This window comes from Haliaeetus albicilla, chromosome Z (genome assembly GCF_947461875.1).
Source record: "Haliaeetus albicilla chromosome Z, bHalAlb1.1, whole genome shotgun sequence".
Taxonomy (NCBI): Eukaryota; Metazoa; Chordata; class Aves; order Accipitriformes; family Accipitridae; genus Haliaeetus; species Haliaeetus albicilla.
This window is the reverse complement of record NC_091516.1, coordinates 52084375-52104736: the sequence shown is the minus strand read 5'-3', so window position 1 is coordinate 52104736 and position 20362 is coordinate 52084375. Positions and strand designations below refer to the sequence as shown.

General features: G+C 39.3%; 1 protein-coding gene across 4 annotated transcripts in view; it reads right to left on the bottom strand.

Annotated features, from left to right (window-relative positions):
• The window catches only part of SNCAIP (synuclein alpha interacting protein), a 91555-nt gene that overhangs the window by 54961 nt on the left and 16232 nt on the right, over positions 1–20362 (bottom strand). The window lies entirely within an intron of this gene.

Below are 20362 nucleotides of genomic sequence, written 5' to 3'. Positions count from 1 at the left end.
AAGAAGCCATTTCAATATTTAGGGAGAATAGCTAAGTGGTACTTGAACTGGAAGTCAAAAATACTTGCTTCAGTCACTCAGTCCTTCCAGAAGTTCAATATAGGTGTAAAGACCTAAGCTGTTGAGCACCCTCATAACCCTGCAACCTTAGCTGTGTTAATGATGTAGCTTCTGTTAAGGATGCTATTACTTTACTGGCCCGAACACAGCAACTTCTGTTACTATAGTTTTCCTCTGCTCAAGAAGGCAGAAAAGAACTGAGAATCATGCTGTGCACAGAAAACAAAATCCTATCACACCTTATCTCAACTTACAAGCAGACTAACACAGAATACAGTCAGTGCTTTACAGATGGATGATTTATCTCTCCTCAGCCTGCAAGTGCACTTCCCCCAAAATAGTAACCAAGGCAAAACCAGAATTACATCAGTGTGCACTGATTATCAGGGGCCTTAACCACTTCCTCACAGTAAGGGAAAAAGAAGAGAAAATTCTCTTGCAAGCAAGAAATTTGGCTGGAAAAGTCAATATGTAATTCTGAGTAAATTGGTGCTTAAACAATCAGAAGACCAAAGACAATAAAACTCTCATTACTTTCTTAATCCTGACTAGAATAAAGGTGTGCATTATCACTACAGACAGGCATAACAGGAGTAAAAGTGGAAAGGAAGCTGTTTTAAAGGAAGCTGAAAAAGAAAAGCATAATGCATTTTTAAATAATGTGAAGCACTACATAAGTCTTAAGTATTATTATGGAAGCAAATTAAATCTTTCTAGCACTTGTACATAATAAAAGGAAATGCTTAAAGGAAAAAAATAATACAAGCCCAGTTTATTCATATGACAACTGCCAAGAAATATGTTTATGAATAATGAATTCAGCTGCGTAGGTCTAAATAAAATCACTGTGTGAAACATTCATATGCAGTTAAGAATGTCTTAGGACAAGGGGTTTGAGGAAAATGCTTTTCTGCAGGTGTTATACTTATTGGCAAACAAAACCTCAGTCATTAATCTCCTTCATAATGCCCCACCCAAGCACAAAGCTGATCCTAAGACATCTGTCATGGTTTAACCCCAGCTGGCAACTAAGCACCACACACCCTCTTCAGGGGTATACCTGCTGCAGCATAGACTTATCCACAGCCACAGATCCTTCGAGGTGTACCTTCTCCAGTGTGGACTTATCCCTGGGCCACAATCCCTTCCAAGGTATACCTGCTGCGGCACAGACATAACCACGGCCATGGATGCTTTGGAGTGTTCTGCTCCCACATGGACTCATCCACTCATCACAGTCCCTTCGACTCGAGTTCACACTGGAGTTCCAGCCTATCTAGTACAGCAGCACAGCAGGCAGAGAAAGCAAAAAGCAGCCACTAATGACCACGAGACTCCAATATACAGTAATGGAAACAAGCCCCATGGCAAGTACAGGACCCTGCCAATTAATAGCTATACAGCAATAACAGCTATAAATTCGATCTAGCACATTCCAGTCAAACCTGTGGTTCAAGTGGTCTTGACCACTTCAAGCCCCATGTTGGGTGCCAAAAAGGAGTGTCACGATTTAACCCCAGCCAGCAACTAAGCACCATGTAGCTGGTTGCCCACTCCCCCTGCGGTGGGATGGGGGAGAGAATTGGAAGGGTAAAAGAGAGAAAACTCGTGGGTTGAGATACAGGCAGTTCAACAGGTAAAGCAAAAGCCGTGCACAGAAGCAAAGCAAAACAAGGAATTCATTCACCACTTCCCATCGGCAGGCAGCTGTTCAGCCATCTCCAGGAAACCAGGTCTCCATCACACGTAACGGTCATGTGGGAAGACAAACACCATCACTCCGAACGTCCCTCCCTTTCTTCTTCCCCCAGCTTTACTTTCTGAGCATGACGTCATATGGTACAGGATATCACTTTGGTCAGTTGGGGTCAGCTGTCCCAGCTGTGTCCCCCCCAGTTTCTTGTGCACCCCCAGCCTGCTCGCTGGTGGGGTGGGTTGAGAAGCAGAAAAGGCCTGGACTCTGTGTGAGCACTGCTCAGCAGTAACGACAACAGCCCTGGGTTATCAACACTGTTCTCAGCACAAACCCAAAACATAGCCCCATACTAGCTGCTATGAAGAAAATTAAGTTTATTCCAGATGAAACGAGTACAACATGTGTTCTTGAAAAGTTATTAGAAGAAGAACCAAAAGACAAATCTACAGTTTTAAGCTGAAAGAGCTGGAAAAGCACATTTTTATTTCTCACCAAGTTACTGAAGGTAAAGGACTATTCAGCATAATTTTCTCTTTAAATGGATATGAAAAAACCTCTCCAAACATTTTGTTGTTGTTGTTTAATGTATTAGGATATTTCTCTTGCAACATGAGAAGGAAGGAACTCCTGGGGAGGAGAAACTGGGGAGGAAGGCAGCATGTAAGAACAACCTCAGCTACCTATTATTGGCTCTCACTGTTAGACTTGAGTGAAGCAGTGGGAAAGGAGATGGCTACAAAAAGGTAAAAACAGTATAAAGCCCTCAGTCCAACCTGATATGAGGAAACAGAAGTGGGTATAATGTGAAACTAATCAGAAGCTTTTCATTTTGCACAATTCCCAAATGCTAAGTTTATTCTTAGAGGGAACCACTAAAATCAGACGAAATCCTTGCAATGAAAGGACTTAGCTGTTGTGAAAAAACATGACACATTCAAGCCTTCAGATTCTTTTCCACATTAGAGATTTTGCTGTCTTAACAGAAATATAGAATTTCAGTATATTTTTTTAAGGGTTATGCTTGAATGTGTTGCATTTAGGTGACAAGACAGCCTACTTGTGGCAAAGTGCACCGTCATTGTATTGGGTTTGTGTGGCAAGGTTTCAGTAGCAGGGGGGTTATGGGCCTGGCTTCTGTGAGAAGATGCCAGAATCTGTCCCCATGTCTTATAGATACAATGCCAGCCTGCTCCAAGACAGAGCCACTGCTGGCCAAGGCCGAGTCCATCAGTGACAGTGGTAGCACCTCTGGGATAACAGATTTAAGAAGGGGAAAAAAAAAAACCCCAAATTGCTCAATTGCAGCTGGAGAGAGGAGTGAGAATATGTGAGAGCAACAACCCTGCAGACACCTAGGTCAGTGAAGAAGGAGAAGGAGGAGGTGCTCCAGGCGCCAGAGCAGAGATTCCCCTGCAGCCCATGGAGGTCCATGGTGGAGGAGATATCCACCTGCAGACCACGGAGGACCATACGCCAGAGCAGGTGGATGCCCAGAGGAGGTCGTATGTGACCCCATAGGAAGCCAGTGCTGGAACAGGCTTCCGGCAGGACCTGTGGACCCATGGAGACAGAAGCCCACACTGGAGCAGGTTTTCTGGCAGGACTTATGAACCCACGGGGGACCCACTCTGGCACTCTGGTGCCTGATGGACTGCACCCCATGGAAGGGACCCATGCTGGAGCAGTTCATGAAGGACTGCAGCCCATGGGAGGGACCCACACTGGTGCAGGGGAAGAGCGTGAGGAGGAAGGAGCAGCAGAGACAATATGTGATGGGCTGACCACAACCCCCATTCCTTGTCCCCCTGCGCCACTCAGGGAGGAGGATGTAGAGGAGTTGGGAACAAAAGAGTGAAGTTGGACCTGGGAAGGGAGGGACTGAGCGAAGGTGTTGTTGGGGTTTTTTTTGTTTCTCACTATCCTACTCTATTTTTAATTAGCAGTAAATTAAATTAGTTTTCTTGAGTCTGTTTTGCCTGTGATGGTAATTGGTGAGCAACCTCCCTGTCTTGATCTCAACCCATGAACTTTTTAATCTTATTTTGCCCCCTTGTCCTGTTCAGGAGGGGGAATGAGAAAGCATCTGGATGGGCATCTGACAGCCAGCCAACACCAACCCATCACAGTGTCCCTCCACAGAGGTAAAGACAAGCTGTCAGTTTATCACTGTGACTATTGATACCAGCTCAAACCAAATTATTAAGTCAGTTTTAGAAGCAAGATAAATGCCAACTGTACATGTACCGTCCTACACAAATTACAGGACTGTAGAATCTACCCAGTGTCATTCCTTAAAATGATACATGTATGAAGTAAGAATGAGAATGAAAATATAAAAGTTTAAAGGTTAGACATATATGGACCATTTCACATACAAATAGCCTAAAAACAACCCAAAACTTCACTGAGTTTCAGTTTTTCACTGGAATTCAATGGATTAAAAAGAACCCCACACAGTATTTTTAAAAATCAATTGAAGAGATAAATAAACCTACTCTAAACATGCCACATAAAAAGCCAGAATCAAGAAGTGACCTTAAGTTTTTATTTTGCAATTAAAACTGATTTATTCAGGTAAAAAAACTCCACAGCTTTAACAAAAAAATACTATTCCTGGTTACCACATATCTCAAAATTTTAGAACAAAAAGATCTCAACCTTCTGAACTTACTTCTTAATTCTAAATTGCAAGAAGCCATTGAGGCAAAAAAATGCTGCATCCATCCATGGCTGATGAAGGAACTGCATTTCACCTAGAGATGTACAAAACTCATCATGCCAGTCCACAGTCTTGCAACATTACTTCCCCAAAATGTTATCTTCTGTCTTCTCAAAACATAAAGACTATGAAACACACAAAGTCTGAAGAGAAAGTTGGTAACCAAAACAAACAAATTTTCTATGGAAAACTTATCTTTCTGAAGACAGTGTTCAGTTATATATAAAGAAAGGGCAAGAGTCTCATGCATTCTGTTTGCTATAAGTTTTTAATTTTTTTTTCTTGATGAGGTAAAACTGGACAGCAACTCAGGACAAATACTATGACCAAAAAAGATTTCCCATGGCTATACTTGGAGTCTTACTCAGGAGGTGCACTTTTTTAATACAATTTAACTTAGTAGAACTACACCATGTATAATGTGAACCATATGGTAAGGATAGTACTCAGAGTTGTGACTATTTTGAGACCTTCGAAATGGCTGAATCCAGCATATCAGCAGAAGTATAAACAATCTGAATGGCATTCACGAGCAGATCATAAGCACAACTGGTCAAATACAAGGTAAAAATAATTGCAACCAAAATTGTAATTGCCAGCAATGGATGACATGAGATGAATAATGTATTTCCAGCATCAATACCAAAGCAATACAGATGACTGTCTCTAGCCTGCCAGCAGAAATGTCTGACATTTAACTGATCAGTTTTCCTAACTGTATTTTGGAAGCTAGTCATTAAATATTCCACAAAATTTTAACCCAAAAATGGGCATTTCTTGTCTGGCAATTTAGCTTGCAGAGAGACACACACACATATATACATTTTATACAGATAAAAGGAATCCTGTTTGCTCTCAGAATTCACAGCTAAAAGAAGTAAACTGCATAAACATGACCCATATGTATTGAAGAAAAAGTGGGTTTTATAGTTTCATGAAGCAGTTCCACCAGGAGAAATCATCTGGCTAAAAATTACCACTCAGAAAAGTGGTAATAGTAGTATCAGTATAATAACATACTGCATATGTTGCATTGCAACAGATACTAAACAGTGATTAGGTTGTAAAATAAAGCACCCCCCCCCCCCCAAACCTTCTCCTCTTCAATCAACAGCAATAATCCTTATTGTTTTTCCAAAACATATATTTCCTCTGCTGTTGTCCTTCTCAGCTAAAACTAGTTGTCTGAACTCAAATCCTGTTACGGACAAAATTAAGTGAATGAGGAAAAAAAGGGGCAAAGAAAGCAATTCCCAGTACAATAATAATAATTTAAAAAGCAATGAAGTATTAGATACAGAGAACAAATCCATCAATTTCTGCATACACTAAAACTCCACTCTAGACTGATGGCATGCATTACCTACAGGTGAAATGCTTACATTATTCACAAATTTTTTTTTTAAGGTAGATCAAGCCTTGGATTTGTCTTGCCACAGTCTTAAAAAACACCTACACCAGCAACAATCCCTAGGAGCTGGTGTGTCTTTTGAGGATGAAGAAGACTCAATGTGGAATGGCAGGAATGCTTTAAAAGCCAGTCCTAACGCTGACTTTGTATTGTGAAGCCAATGGCCATTGCCTTATCCTTAATAATGCACATCAGGCAAGAACAAGTCCACACAGGTAAGCATTTGCTGTCTGTCAATTAACTGAGTGAATGAAGAGACTGGTGTGGCAGGCAGAAAGTAAGCAAGCATCAGGTTCAGTTTCTTGTTATATTTGCAAAACTATGGAATAAAAACCAGCATAGCAGATTTGTAGTGACCCCTTTGCAACAAGGCTGTAGCAGATTCGGTAGCTTCGAAAGGAATGTGATCCAGTACCTCAGCCATAAACAGTCTCAGTGCTGCATGTGAAAGACTAAATCCAAGAGGGAGCACAGGGGAAATGTCCTTTATTGAGCCAAACCAAAACAACTAATTGAGAATGCATCATTTTGCTTATTTATGGATACATAAATAACAAGAACAAATAACAATAAAAAGATCTGCTGTCAATTAAATGTCTACTTCAGTTGTAACTCTTAAGAAATCCTGCTAAATGCCACATGCGATTTTATTTTCCACATCTCAGAACTACTATACCAAAATATTTGGGGATTTACTTAAACTTTTAATCAAATATAAAGTAAATCAGATGTAAATACTTCTATAGTGGTTGGTAAAATGCTGTTTCCTTAAGCACAGTTAATATTAAAGATTTAGGCTTTAAATGCCAGAATGCCATGTTGGTTGCTTTTTTAATTAGGGGATAAGGTTACATTTTACAATTATAGGTCTAAGATAACAAAATAACATATTGCCCTTTCCTAGGCATCAGAGGCTATAGTAGCTCAAGATGAACAAGATTCATGGACAGAAAGGGAAGACTTTAAATCTTTAATTTAAGCACATAGTAAGTGTTTCAAATAATGCTTGAAATCTGGTGAGCATCTGAATTTCATTCCCTAACATTAAGAAATACCAAGAGCATAAACGCAAGTTTTTTCACTTTCAAACAAATAGAACAGTGTAATGTTACATTATGTTAAATGTATTTAGCAGGCAGTGAAAAGCCCAGCACCAGATTAAAATCTACAGTTCAGGAAAGCACACCATCTGTCAGCAGCAGGAAATATCTAGAACTTTGAATTCAGTTCCTCCATCCTCATATTCAACACTAAGAGTGAACCAAAAATTAATTTGGCCTTGTAACACTATCTACTATGCATATAAGGAAAGCACTATAGTATGTTCAGGGCACTGCCATAATTAGGGGATATGAGAGCTGGACTATTGAATGGCAAGAAAGCTTGGCCACTGGGTCCTAGCAAAGCTAGTCTGGGCTAACACCACTGCTTCTCCAGCTGTCACACCTCTTACTACTTCTTATGCTCCCCGGTGCCTAGCTCTGTTCTGTCTCATATTAAAGACTACATGTTCTTTTGAGGTGGGTATTGTGTAGTCTCTCTACATTTGTCTGGCTTTTCGCATAGCTTGTGTCCTTGTCCACTAACAGAGCTCTGTGGTACAAGAGTAATCCAATTAAATAATAAACATGATGCAAATACACTGCAATGGACTCTGGAAGAGGTCATATTTGTAGCTTTGTGGGGGATCCCCAGGAGAACTGAAAAACTTTATCCACCAAATACAGATGGCACCTCTGCAGGTGATAAATGCAGAACACAAGGAGAAAGCATCAAAGACATAGAAAGCTTGCAGTTTCACTAGAATAGAATAGAATAGAATAGAAAAGAATAGAATATTTCAGTTGGAAGGGACCTACAATGATCATCTAGTCATAAGCAATACTTTAAATTTAATACTATACATACATGCACTCTTAGAATACCCAAGCTTCTCATTCATATTTACACTTTCATTATCTTTAAGGGGGGGAATTACTTGGATATAATCAATAAATATTCAAGCACATGACTTTGGGAATGTAAAGAGTGATACTGCAGCTCAGAGGTTCATTTGCTTTTCAAGCATACCACTTTATCTTCATGCATTCAAATAAAATAACCTGACACATGGTTAGACTATGTTGACACTTACAGTGTCATGCTTATAAGGGTTTGTGATATTATAATGCAGTCTGAAATGCACTGTGCAAACAATTTTTATTACCTTCTAGGGCTCCCAAAGTGTTTTTTTTAATTACATGAAATAACATTTTTTCTATTACTTGTCATGCTCAGTGTCTGGATTGTGTATTACTGACTGAGCACCTCTCGTACTAGTTTGTTTTATTTACTTTTCTTCATTCTATGTAAGCCAAGAAAAATATATCGTGCAAAGGAAATTATCTGTCCAGTCAAATATAAAATATAAAAATATAAAGGGAAGGCTCAATAGGAGCAGGGGGAGATTTTAAAAAGTAAAGATGAATTTTAAATAACAATTTATTGTAAAAAAAAAGAAAAGTTACCAGTGAGGCTGAAAAATTATGTGATTTCTTTCAAAGAGGGAATGAATTCTGAGACCAGGATTACCTTATCCCTTATCACATTTATTCAGAAGTTTTCCTGAGTTTAAAAGTTCATAGCAGCAATTTGTAATAGTATGATACTTCTAAAGCAAGTCAAAATAAAAGCACTGCTTTTAATCACCACGCAAGTACCATCAGTGCACAAGCTACACTGACAGGACAGGAAGAAGGAATGCAGCAAAGCACAACAATTTTCCAAGACCAAAAGATGCTATTTTTAAATTTAATTTCAGAAAAACTCTGCATTCCAGACATGCAGAAACAATCCACCAGCAGCCCTGAAGAGGCACAAATACTGACCCCAGTTCTGCTCCTAATGAAGTCAATGCACTTTCAGCACTGGTTTTAGATAAGAACAAATGTATTTGTTTCTGGCCAAACAGAATTGAACTCCTACTCATCTACCTAGACCTCAAGATCACATATTCATCCATATTGCTTGGATATAAAGCAAACCTATGGAGTCTTAAGGGAAATGAGCTGGCAAAGTGCACTCACAGCCCAGAAAGCCAACTGTATCCTGGACTGCATCAAAAGAAGTGTGGCCAGCAGGTCAAGGGGGGCGATTCTGCCCCTCTACTCTGCTCTGGTGAGACCCCAGCATCCAGCTGTGGGGTCCCCAGTATAAAAAAAGACATGGACCTGTTGGAGCCAGTCCAGAGGAGGGCCACAAAAATGATCAGAGGGATAGAACACATCTGCTATGAGGAAAGGCTGAGACAGTTGGGGTTGTTCAGCCTGGAGAAGAGAAGGCTCCAGGGAGACCTTACTGTGGCCTTTCAGTACTTAAAGGGGGCTTATAAGAAAGCTGGGGACAGACGTTTTAGTAGGGCCTGCTGCAATAGGACAAGGGGTAATGGTTTTAACTAAAAGAGGGTAGATTTAGACTAGATATAAGGAAGAAATTTTTTACAATGAGGGTGGTGAAACACTGGAACAGGTTGCCCAAAGAGGTGGTAGATGCCCCATCCCTGGAAACATTCAAGGTCAGGTTGGATGGGGCTCTGAGCAACCCAATCTAGTTGAAGATGTCCCTGCTTATTGCAGGAGGGTTCAACTAGATGACCTTTAAAGGTCCCTTCTAATCCAAATTATTCTATGATTCTATGATTTCAGTGAAGTCATGTGGAAGTAGGTAATAATGTATGGTTCACCTACGCTTTCTTCTACCCCCATGAATTGCATGGAAAATTCATCACAACTTGAGGCATTTTGACATCTAGTAGTTTTAACAATTACAATGACTGACACTATGTAGTCTGTAAGTAATATGTATGTCAGGATGCACAGAGTGAAGATAAAAGTATGTTTACTAAGATACATTTCCTCATGTTTGTTGGGTTTTTTTAGCACACTGAACAGTACTCCACATAACTTACTGCAAAAGGGAAGTGTTACTCCAAGGATGACTTCTGAGCTCCAGTAAAATACAAGCAAGCTTTGCCATTAATATCTGTGTGACTAAGATGTCATCCACCTTAAGGCAAGGAGTGTCTGTTTAGCTGTTAGGAAGTATTTCCTTCTTGCTTTTTTAAATACTACTCCATTTAGTGCTGTCATGAATAACCATTACATTTAATATTAAAAGAGAGTGATTTTACTTCTTCATTCGAAAAGAAAACAGCAACCTAATAAAAAGGAATCAATATTTAGGCTACTGAGTGATCTGACTAACTGAAGAGTGCTTTTTACTGTAACAGAACTAGAAAGACATCTGCTCACTGCAAACCACCCCAGATTTCTCCTAATAAAACCACCCTTTCCACCCCACTTTTTTATGTTTCCTTGAAGATTCAAGTATAAAGAAAACTGGACTCCAAGCACTCAGCCAGAACATATGCACTTGAGCATTCTGGAATGAGGCCTAGAAAAATAAACTTGTTTGCTTCAATTAACCTTGAAGGAGAAACCTTTGGAATTGGAAATTAATAGCTGTTATTTTAAAACTGAAACTGCGTACATGATTCAAGCACTGAACAAAAGCTAATGCATTGTCTGCTTAACTTTAATGACAGGATCAAAACAAATAAGAGGTCAACTGATCTGTTGAAAAAGAGATATTTCATTGGCTGTATTTGATTAATTTATGTTTTTATTCCCTTTGAACTACTACAAGGCTATTTGCTCTTAACATGAAGTACCCTACAGTCACACAAAATTAATACGCTTACTTCATTGTACTCTAGCTTATATGGCAACTGTTTCAGTTATTTCACACCAGCTAACTCTTTTTATGGGCTTTAAGACTCACCAACATGCAGATCAAAACCAGATCAAACTCCTCCCCTCTGAAAATGACAAATGTACATATATGTATAAATGGAGGGAAAGACCTGACAGAAATGTCACTAGAACACACAGCAAGAATACATGCTGTTCCATTACCGTAACCGATTTCTATAATGCCACTGTTTGTAGTGATCTAGAGACAACAGAGGGGCATTAAACTAGACAAGTGTCTAAAATATCCCGTAGTTCTACTTATTTCCACTGCTACTTTCACTCCACTTATCTAAGCTGTGGAGTATTACTTCCTGCCAGCCGCTGACCCTATTTGGGCATGATGGCTGTTCCCTTCACTTGTTTAAAAACGGTCTCTAAATGGTAACGAGATTCTGCTTCTTCCTCTAAACTGTTCTATGAATATGTGCTTAACCTTATGTTATCTCCAGTTATGGCTTGTTATCAAAACTAATTTGTTCAGTCTTCCCACTAAACATTTTGTGACACTGTGACTCTAAAATGACAAAGTGTTTCTGCTTAATGTAGAGAATAATAGTTCTCAAATCCCTGTTACAGGAGAAATACTAACGTCCATTTTAAATTAGCTACTTGTAAATTTAAAAACTAGTCATCTCATAGTATATGAAATGGTCACAAAAAACCCCAAGCTACTTAAAGTGTGATGTTTTTACCATTCAGGTATGAAAGGGCCACTTTTTCCACTCACAGAAAAGATCAGTATCTTCCTCATGAAATATACTTCTTTTCCTCACATGAAATGTTCCAATGGTTTAAAAAAAATGGATGCTTGAGGCAAACAGTGCACTTGAAAGCAGAAATTTTAACAGCAAAGGCTGAATTTCAAAAATATTTTTCCATTAAAAAAATACATTTTCAGAAAAGGAAAATTCATTTTTACAAGGGAAAAAAATGAAAAAATGAGCAAAGACATTCTTAACATCTTTATATATCCTCAGAAATAACTCATAGATAAACCAACGTTATCCCCCAAAATAGCACAGAGTTGTTGAGGTTAAAGCACAGAATGTCTTAGGCCGGAAGGGTCCACGTAAGATCATTTAGTCCAACCCCTCTGCTCTCACAGGGTCAGCTAGAGCAGATTAAACCCAGGACGGTGTCCAGTCAGGTTTTGAGTATCTCCAAGGATGGATACTTCACAATGTCTCTGGGCAACCTGTGCCAGTGTTTGACCAGCCTCACAGTAAAAAAGTGTTTTCTTGTGTTCAGATGGAATTTCATGTGTTTCACTTTGTGCCCATTGCCTCTTGTCCTGTCAGTTTCCATCACAGAGAAAAGCCTTGCTCACTCTTCTTCATTCCATCCCATCAGGGTAAGATTCTCCTGACCCTTCTCTTCTCCAGGCTCAACAGTCCTAGCTCTCTCAGCCTCTATTCATATGAAAGAAGCTCCTGCCCCTTAATCATCTTTGTGTCTCTGTGCTGGATTTGCTCCAGTAAGTCCATATCTGTCTTTTACTGGGAAGCCCAGAATTGAACCCAGTACTCCAGGCATGGCCTCATCAGGGCTGAATAGAGAGGAAGGACCACCTGTCTTGCTGGCAACACTCTCCCTAAAGCAGCCCAGAAGGCTGTTGGCTGTCTTTGCCACAGGGCCATATTTCTGGCTCATGGTCAGCTTGGTGTCCACCAGGACGCTCAGGTTCTTCTCTGCAAAGCTTATTTCTAGCCGGCTGGCCCCCAGCATGTATTGGTGCATGGGTTTATTCCTCCCCAGATGCAGGACTTTGCATTTCCCTAATGTTGAACTTTGTGTGATTCCCCCTGGCCCAGTCCATCAGTTTGTTCACATCTCTCTGAATGGCAGCACAACTCCTCCCAGTTTTGTATCATCTGCAAACTTAATGAGACTGCACTCTGTCCCATTGTCCAGGTCTGTTTAACTGTTAATATGAAGATTTTAAGCAGTACTGGCACCAGTACTGACTGCTGGGGTAGATCACTAGTGACTTGCCACCAACTAGACCTTGTGTTGCTGATCACAACCCTCTGGGCCCAGCCACTCAGTTTTGAATCCATCTCACTGTCCACTTATTTCACCCAACATTTGTCAGGTTGTCTGTAAGGACGTTATGGGAGACAGCATCAAAAGTCCTAGTAAACAACATCCACTGCTCTCCTGTTGTCCGATAGTCACCTAATTGTAGAACACTGTCAGGTTGGTTATGCATTGTTTCCCCTTCATAAATCAATGCTGACTACTCCAGATTACTTACACTTCATGTGTTTGGAAGTGCTTTGTGGGAAGATTCTCTCCATCACCTTAGTGGAGATTGAAGTGAGGCTGATCAGTGTGTTTTTCCCCAGGTTTTCCTCCTTGTCCTCCTTGAAAACAGGAGTGACATTTGGTCTCCTCCAGTCTTCAATCACCATGACCTTTCAAAGATAATCGAGAGTGGTCACACAATGACATCAGCCATGTCACTCACCACTCACGAGTTCAGCCCCATGGACTTATGTGTGTCCAGTTTAAGTGCTCCATAACCTCCTTCTCCTCCTACTCTTTCTCCTCCTCCTCCTCTTTTTTCTCCTCCTTCTCCTTCTCCTCCTCCTCCTAGCTCCAGACCTTCCTTCCGATCACAGGTGCCTGGGATTACTGCAGCCTGTCATACCAGTAAAGACTGATACAAGACATTGAGTACCTTGGCCTTTTCTGTGTCCTCTGTCACCAATTCCCCTGCCCCATTCAGCAGCAGCTTCATGTTTTACCTAGTCTTCCTTTTGCTATTTATGTACTTGTAGAAGCCTTTCCTGTTACCCTTCACATCCTTTGCCAGATTCAACTCCAGGTCAGCCTTGGCTTTCCTAATCCTATCCATGTAAGATCAGACAACAACTCTATGCTGCTCCTGGATCACCTGCCCCTGTTTCCACCTCTTGTACATTTCCTGTCTGAGTTCAGTCAGGAGCTCCTGGCTCATCCATGCACACCAAGTAGGACTGACTCCTGCCACCTTTGCTTGATTTCCTGCTTGTTGGGATGGACTTTTCTTGAGCTTCAAGGTGATCCTTGTATATCAACAGGTGCTTTCAGAATCCTCTTCTTTCCAGGGCTGTAACCCATGGGATTCTTCCAAGCAGATCTCTAAAGAGATGTATAGACTAGTATTGGTGGCTGTTATGTTAACAATTACTTCTTTCCCTAAGCATTTATTTTCTATTATTTTGCTATCTTATAAATTTGTGTGAAACTTAATAAAAGGAAGTTTACATTTCAAACACTGGATATCATAATGCTAGTAATGTAGGATATCCAACACTGAAAACTAAACCCAAGGCAGAGATCAAGACTAATTTTGCATTTATATACATTTTTACAGGTTGGCATGGTTTCAATGTTTTTTCATTTTAGAGTCCTTCTTATATATTTAAGTATTTAACAGAGAAAAGAACAAAAAAGAGACAATGCTGCTTAAAGACTTTTTAGGGTGTGTAGAAACAGAAATACCTATCATAATAATTGTTTGTGTAATCATGATATAAACAAGCTGCAATTAGGATGTACTTATCATTTCATTATGCTGCTCATTATGACCAAGATATCTTGTTTGTTCTGCCTGTTCAAACAGAAAAAAACCCCCAACCCAAACCTATTCATGAAAACAATTCTTTACAGTGTTTCAAAAGGAAGCTGGAGCTGGTAAACACATGTTCTTATGGGAAATTGCCATAATCCTGACTATATCCCAGCAGGCTCTGAAAAAATTTCTCACAAGTCTCTTCTATAAAATCTAGAACATATGTACAACAGACTGTGTTTCACATCCTTTTAAGGAACTTGCTAGATTAATGAAGGGGACATTACTCTTGCATTTCCTTTCAAATGTCTGCCTTTTGCCACAGGTATTCTGCAATATCTGTTTTCTCTCCTATTTTCATGATTTCTGCACTTCCATCAATCTGTGAAAGAGGCCATGAAAGTTTACATCTAGACCCCCCACTGACAGCATCTTACTGTAGGCTTCTAATGCAGTATATCCAACACATAGTCTATTGATAAATGCATTTAATTATGTTTGTACCATTGAGTTCTTACCATTCTTCCAGGACAATTATCAGAGAAATCAATGCAGTTGTTATTTTTTATGTGGTTGCTAAGAGGTTTTGAAATTGATCCTACAGGTTTTTTATTACTATTGACTGATATGTCAAAAAGAACACAAACAGATCAACATAGCTCCCTTACTAATTGTCATTCAGCTAAATATCTATAAGCCAGTAGGGACATATAAAAGTCACAAACTTCTGGATGGGGAACACTAACATTGATGAAAATTTAAAAAAACTTCTCCACTTGAAAAATGTAGATGACTCTTTACAATCTAAAATGGACAGCAGGACTTCCTCAGCTATTTTTTCTTCACTACTTCTTTTCTGAGTTTTCATCCTCTTGCATGAAACAAGGCAATTCAGTTAAATAAAATAAGATCACACTAGACGTGGAAACATTCTGAATGCAACTACAGAAAAATGCAAGAAATATCTTGAACTTTTTATTCTAAGTATAGCTCTTTCATATTCCAAATCAGACACCTAGCATTTAGTCTTCCTGAGGAGCTCTGTGATCCAGTACCACCTACTGTAATTATCTGTTTTTACCAAAACCAGAACCAGTAGCAGTCAGAACTCTGCCAGGACTACTGTGTATGTTGCCTCTGAAAGCATGCATCACCTCCTCTCTCAACTGCTATTTTTTCCAGAATTGTTTACCAGACAGACGAACAGGCATGCCTTATTGTCTTCCACTCACTGGAGCAATACTGACCTTTATGATTTGTGCAAGTTTAAATTATGTGTTTAAAAGATAGCACAGATAAGGAAAGGGGGTGGGTGCACTTCTGCCCTATGTAATTTACTACATTTGTAAAAAGTGGATTTAGAACTCCTCTATTCTGATTTACCAGTATTTTACTCTCACTTACACTTACTCCATATTGATAGAAACAGCTGCAGAAAATGCAGGAGAGAGAAAGAAAGAATCAGACCTTTAATGAACATACAGAAATTTGTAACCAATGTCCTCCATGCTGAAGTATCACAGATGGTAAGATTAGTTTTTAAACCAGTGTGCTTTCCTTTACCACATGCAAAAATATTGCAATAGTATTTTTAACTTTTTGGATGTCAGTTGGCCGCAATGACTTGCTACTACAGTTGGAAACCAGACCACAGATGTCCTACCGCTAAAGTTTAAATCTATCTCTTGGGTTTGACTCCACACTATAAATTACTAAAACAAACAGAAAAACTTTTCATTTGCACTTCTGTTACTTTCCATCCAAGACTGTACTCTCCAGACAACTATTCAGACTCCCCTGCTCCATTACATGTGACTCCCTTAAAGCCCAAGATTTTAAGTGCTCTGCCTAAAGGACTCTAGCTACTTCTGTGGGTGTCACTGTTAATTAAGGACACATGGAAAGGAAATGAAGGAGCCAAAAAGCAGCCTTGTTGTCTGGAAAAGCACCAGAATACATGGCCATGGGTGACAACAGTAGGAAAAATCAGAGCTGGATAACAGGAAATGTTTGCAGCTGAGAGAAACAGTCTAGCACCTCTTGTTCAAGCATATGAAGAAGCTGAATGACTCAAAAATCAGCCTCAAATGAATGAAAAATCAGTTCAATGACCTCAAGGTTTCAAAGGTAATGGAAAACCAAAAACCTTAACAAGGATGAGCCTATCTAAACTGTTAAAAACACATTTTATTTTCTTTTTATATATTCTACTCAAACTTCAATGAACAATAAGTCATTCATAAAGCTATCAAACCATGTAGTGAGCTAGACAGTGAGAACTAGGAAGTTTAATAGCTAAAGATGATCAGATAGGGCCTGGTGATAAACCAGAATGGGACAAGAGAGATACACTTATGTGTACACTGATTTGTAACTAAGTTTTTTAATCCGCGGTAGCTGCATTTTTGCTCCACACCAACTACATTTCTGTTTAAGGCAACAAGAAAGCATGCCAAAACCAGACAGTTCTGATCTGTGGTAACTATTAACTAATATCCAATTCTGATTCCTAGTTGTTAGCCTTCACAAGTGAAACTATGCAACCATATCACTTAGGATGACCTTCGAAAGGGACTGTAATTTAAAATACAGAAACTGTATGCCTGAGCTGCTTATCATACAAAGAGAAGGACCAAGATCTCACCATTGAGCTACCATCTTCATTTCTGGTCCCACCAACTCCCCCACCTCCACTGAGATAGCCTGTACTGCACTCTTGAACTCTTCTCTAGTAATCACTATTGGGTCCACCAGGAACAGCTGTTACATTTAGTACAATCTGTTGACGGGGATTATTGAAAGAATGTATGGCCAAATACCACAATCTCTGTTTTTTCACTAAAAATTATAACAACCAACATTTCTAGTTCTAGGAGGGTGTAAAAGAATAAAATTAGAAACTGGGAATACATCTACTTTCTGAGATAAAAAAACCCCTGAGAACATTTGGCAGACAGCAGCTTAGCTTCACAAGCAAATATTTAGTTATCCGCAACTGACAAGTAAGCAGAAACACTGATTGGCTAGATTTGGTTTAAAATCTGCACAAGTAATTTAGCATCAATGTTATAATGTTTAGTTTTTAAGTAAACAATATTGTCATAGGAAAGCTTGTGCTTGTGGATAGTAGCACTATAATTTGTAGTTTTATTAACATAATTTTCTGCATCTATAAAGCACATCATGATTCTTGGCATATGACCAAGTTACAAGTGTAGTCACTTTACTGGGAATAAATGCAGTTGGCTAGGCAGTGTTGTAAGACTGTTATTCCATTTTTCCAACAAAGGAATATTTCTTTTACTGCCTCTTCTTCCCCCACACATACAGTGAAACAAGCAACAACACTCCAGGTAGGATCTGTCCCAGTTCCAGGAAGAGAAGACGGCTTTAATACCATTCAGAACAAACCAGCACCAGTTGCAACTGTTTAAGAGATTATTCCTTTTAAACCAGCTCCAATCTTTTCCCTTCACTTGTTGCAAGGTAAAGGGGCATTACATCTGGTGAGCAGGGAGGAACAAGGATTTCCTGGTTCATATATCCTACTACACAGAAGAAAGCATTGCCAATCCCAGAATTTGCATTGGGAAATACTGTCAAAGTTGGGAACCTTATGTGGTCCAGGATGTTCATATGGTGTTTCAATTACACAGATGATTCACTGATCTTTATCATAGCCATAATAGTCTGAAAAAGAACTTTCGACTACTATGTCAGTTCAGCACTTAGCTGCTACGGATGAATATGACCTTAGGTTGCTTGTTATCTAGCAAATCTATCTTCCAAGAAGTATGTTCTTGCTACTTAAAAGTCAGTTGTAAGTCTCACGAATGCTCTTAGGAGATGAGAGATGATGTCTTACAATTCCAGAAGAACCCTGGCTGGGGAAAGAAAAGAGTGCATTGTCTGCAGCTGTCAGAGTCGTCTGCAAACTGGTGATTCAGGCTCACGTAAAATATGAATGTCTCTTATGTCATCACCATCAGTTCTTTTTTGTGAATAGTTATGATATCATAGTAAAACCTTATGTGAACTACAGTACAGATACTGCACTGAACAGGCAGTTATTCAGAAATATAAATTTTGCAACTTTACTGCCTTAAAAATGATATTGAGTTTAAAGAAGGCAGAATAACAGAGGCAAGTGAATTCTGAATCTGCCTGAAATCCTGGATCTGACAGAGTGTCCAACCCTCATGGCCAAGTTTTTAAAGTTCTGACCATTTATGAAGAATTTACCTACTTTGGCTGTTCAAACATCAAGATCCAACAGAGTCACAAGTGCAGATGAGCAACAGAGTTTTGCAGCAGTGTCTGTCTTTGTGGATTTGCAGAAACACATGCAGAGCCATAAGACATGCTCAAGAGTCACACAGAGAAACTACTAAACTGCTTATGGGAAAGTTTTGACAAGAGATTAGGCACATCTGTAGAACCTTAAGTGGTAAAGACAATAATCTCTCCTCTAACTGATAGATTCAAAGAGCCCATCACCACAATACTTATGAAGCCACATTCTTCCCTGCAAGATGACTCAACTTTCCATTTGCCTGCAAGTTAGTTAAGGCTTGCACAAATTCTCTAAAAATGTAGCAGGACCTTTTAAGCAGTTATTTCCATGCTAAGGAAAGTGGATCTAAATCACATTTGAATAAGATCTTTCAGTATCAGCTGGCAGTCTCGCTAGGACAGAAAACACAGTTGCGTACTTTTTTGTATATGGAAACCAAGAGTGCATATAATAAGCAATTCTACAGAAAATCACGCTCTATCTAACATCCTACAAAACCTAAAATTCAGATTTACACTGAGCAACCAGACAGGATTTGCTGCTAATGTAACTGAGATTCACCTACCCACCTGAAAACCAGAGTTGCCAAATCAGCCAGTCTGCAAAACTGGACTCAGGGGAAGGTACTTGAGCCCCTAGAACTCATGACATATGTGCACTTTCCAGTTCAGAAATCTGAAAAGCTCCCTTTGAGTCTAGAGAAGAGCAAGCACTGATTATCATCCTGCTTTCACCCATGAATGACGTTAACAGTTCTGGCATCAGCTGTGCTGGCTCCAAATCACCACCTCTCAGCCAGGACAGGGCACCTTAAAGCACTCCATAGGGTGTGAGTGAGGCATGCAAATAAAAAATTTACTATCTCTGTCTTAATGTACACTAAATTTAGTTTTCAAAGCAAGAAAGAGAATTACTTCCTTCACTCTGCAGAATTATGGTGATGTAAATACAGCATTGGTGATTTTTTCACTTTCTCAATTTTATGGAAGCAATTTCCCTCAAAGCAGGTTATTTATTTTGTTGCCATCCTGGAGGCCCATGTCTAGAAAAATTGTAATCTGCAAATATTTTTAAAAGATTTTGTAAGTGCTGTAATTTTTCAAGCATCCTGTTTGGTTTAAACCACTCCATTTACGGGAAAAGAATTTTTGTGTCTGCTGGTCCTGGTGAAACTTGCATTTTTTACATTGTAGTTGGAGATCTAAAATACACTTAGGAAACATTATATTACATTATACCTGTAGTTAAAACACGGTGTTTACTTTCTCCCCCATCACGGCAATCAATCTTAACATGTTTTTAAACTTAAAAAAAAGAAGAAAAAAATGGTTTTCTTAATTTGGATTCCAAATGGTTTCAAGAGCCCAAGTTACAGCAACGGATTGATACTGCAATTTTTTCTTATGGAGGTTCTAATAAGATTGAAATTATGATTAATCACACTGCATTCTCACTGCACTCACACTGCACTACTCAAAAAGCAGCTCTGTTAAGAAGGTCTATGAAAGGTCTTTTTCCTTCGCTTATTGAAATGGTGAAAAAACATGAAGGATATAATATCAATGAATGGACTAAAACAAAACAAAACCAACTGAACCAAAGGGGGAAAAAAATACATATCCTATCAAGTTATGAATAAGATTAAATTAGACCAGAAGCACAATCTGGAACAATCAGTAATAAAACAACAGAAAATGCACAACAGTGGGAAATCTGCCATTAATATATTTTGGAGCACTGAATGTACAAAGGCTCAAGTTTAAATTGCACAGCTAGTAACTAGTTCATTGTACCTCCTCTGTGCTTTAAAAATATTTTCTTAAGCAGAGCTACCCA